We start from the raw sequence: 3,100 nt of genomic DNA, 5'->3' as shown, positions 1-3,100 counted from the left end.
TTTTGTGTTGTTGTTGTTGTTGTTGTTGTTGTTGTTGTTGTTTAGGTTAAGTAGATAAGGTTTCTGTCCTTTGCAATGGAAAGAATTTTGACAAAACAGCACTTGCTTGATCTCATTCTCCATTCATAGGGCCTTCTTCAAGTCATCAGAGGGTGACTGGGACAAAGCAGGATTCTAGATGTTGAGTCTCAGACAAGCAGCATCACCCAATTTCAAAATGACTGGCAGCCTTTTTTTTTTTTAATCCCCACAATAATCCTGCAAAATATTGTTACCCCATATAGTATTCTTAATGCCCTCCTCAAATCTCCTAGCTATGTCCTATTCATGTTATAGATAATGTTGTCCTAATGTATGTACCTGTAACTTTCCAACTTAACAGCTTTCTCTTGGCTAGCCTGGGTAGGCCAGAAGTGCTGTGGAATCCCTAGAAGTAGCCCCTCAGCCATGATGAAAGAGAGTTAAGAAATAAGTACCATTCTGTACTCATACAACCATTCTGTTTTTCACTTTCAGTATTCAATAAGTTACATGAGATATTTAACACTTTGTTATAAAATAGGCTTTGTGTTAGATGATTTTGCCCAACTGTAGGCTAATGTAAGTATTCTGTGCACATTTGAGGTAGGCTAGGGTAAACTATGATGTTCAGTAGATTAGCTGTGTTAACTACTTCTTTTAAATTAAATTTTTAATTTTAATTCCAGTATTGTTAACATACAGTGTTATATTAGTTTCAGCTGTGAAGTATAGTGATTCAACAATTCTGTTCATTACTCAGTGCTCTTCATAATAAGTGTACTCTTTAATCCCCATCAGTTATTTTACTGATCCCTCACCCAACTCCCCTCTGGTAACCATCAGTCTGTTTCTTGGTGGGGATGGGGGGAGAAAAGAATCTGTTTCTTGGTCTGTCTCTCTTTTGTCCTTTACTCATTTAGTTTCTTAAATTCCACATATGAGCAAAATTATAGGGTATTTGCCTTTCTCCGATTTATTTAGCTTAGCATTATGCTCTCTATCTCCATCCATGTTGTTGCAAATGATAAGATTTCATTCTTATTGGGGTGCCTGGGTGGCTCAGTCGGCTGGGCATCCAACTCTTGATGTCTCCTCAGGTCATAATCCCAGCGTCACGAGATCAAGGCCCACATTGGGCCCCACCCTGAGTATGGAGCCTGCTTGAGATTCTCTCTCTCTCCCTCTTTCCATCTTCCCCACTCATGCTCTTTCTCTCTCTCTCCAAACTAAAAAAAAAAAAAAAATTAAGACTTTATTCTTTTTTATGGCTGAATAATATTTTATTGTGTATAGATACCACACCTTCCTTATCCATTCAACAAAACTAAAAGGCAGCCTACTGAATGGGAGAAGATATTTGCAAATGACATATCCAATAAAAAGTTAGTATTCAGGGGCGCCTGGGTGGCGCAGTCGGTTAAGCGTCCAACTTCAGCCAGGTCACGATCTCGCGGTCCGTGAGTTCGAGCCCCGCGTCAGGCTCTGGGCTGATGGCTCAGAGCCTGGAGCCTGTTTCCAATTCTGTGTCTCCCTCTCTCTCTGCCCCTCCCCCGTTCATGCTCTGTCTCTCTCTGTCCCAAAAATAAATAAACTTTAAAAAAAAAAGTTAGTATTCAAAATATATAAAGAACTGATACAACTCAGCATCCAAGTAAACAAATAAACCAGTTAAAAAATAGGTGGGAGACATGAACAGACATTTCTTGAAGGAAGACATACACATGGCCAGCAGACACATAAAATGATGCTCAACATCACTAACCATTGGGGAAATGCACATCAAAACTACAATGAGATATCACCTTATAACTGTCAGAATGACTAAATTAGAAACACAAGAAACAAGAGTTGGTGAAGATGTGGAGAAAAAGGAACCCTCTTGCACTGTTGGTAGGAATGAAAACTGGTGTAGCCACTGTGGAAAACAGTTTGGAGGTTCCTCAAAAAAATTAAAAAATAGAACTACCCCTTGATCCAGTAATCACACTACTCGGCATTTACCCAAAAAATGCAAAAATACTAATTCAAAGGGATGCATGCACTCTTACATTTATTGCAGCATTATATACAATAGCTAAATTTGGAAGCAGCCCAAATGTCCATCAATAAATGAATGGGTAAAGAAGATGTGGTATAAACTGCTTTTTGGATTTACGTTATTTTAAATTCATATTGGATTTATCGGGATGGGACCCTATTAAAAATTGAGGGAGATCTGTAGAGGATTACTGATCTTGGCTCTGGTTTATATTTAACAGAGCTCTCCCATTCCTAATGAAGAAACAGTAGGAATGGTACATGAATTTCAGTTTTTAAGCTAGCCTCTAAAACAAAATTGCCCTGCTTTCTAACTCCAATGAAAGTTACTAATGACCTTATTACCTATAAATCCTGGGTTGTATAAAAGCATTATATAACAAAGAATTAAAAAAATTTTTTTTCTAATGTTTATTTATGAGAGAGAAGAGAGAGAGACAGAGTGCAAGTGAGAGAGGAGCAGAGAGAGAGAGAGAGAGACATAGAATCTGAAGCAGGCTCCAGGCCTGACGGCAGGGCTCGAACCCACGAACCATGAAATCATGACCTGAGCTAAAGTCCGGCACTTATCTGTCTGAGCCAACCAGGTGCCCCTATAACAAAGAATTTTTAAGTGGAATTATTTCTTTTTAAAAATCATTACCAAGGCATGTGGGTGGCTCAGTCAGTTAAGCGTCCAACTCTTGATTTTGGCTCAGATCATAATCTCACAATTTGTGGGATTGAGCCCCATGCTGGGCTCTTACTGACAGCACAGAGCCTGCTTGAGATTCTCTCTCTCCCTGTCTCTTTGCCCCTCCCCCGCTCTTTCTCAAAATAAACAAAAAATTTTTTTATTATTATCATAATTCCAGGGCAACATGACAAATACACAAACCAGTGTCTGTGATATTTTATTATCACAGTGATTAAAGTGATAGCCATAAATTATCATTATCTCTTAGGAATGCATGAAAAGAGACATGACATGCAATTCTCTTTTGTCCAGTTTTAATTATGTAAGTACATTATAAATTTTCAGTTTTTATTATGAGTACACTGT

This window comes from Herpailurus yagouaroundi, unplaced genomic scaffold (assembly GCF_014898765.1).
Source record: "Herpailurus yagouaroundi ecotype Mexico unplaced genomic scaffold, PumYag 100, whole genome shotgun sequence".
NCBI classification, from domain to species: Eukaryota; Metazoa; Chordata; class Mammalia; order Carnivora; family Felidae; genus Herpailurus; species Herpailurus yagouaroundi.
Note: the sequence above shows the minus strand (reverse complement) of the source record.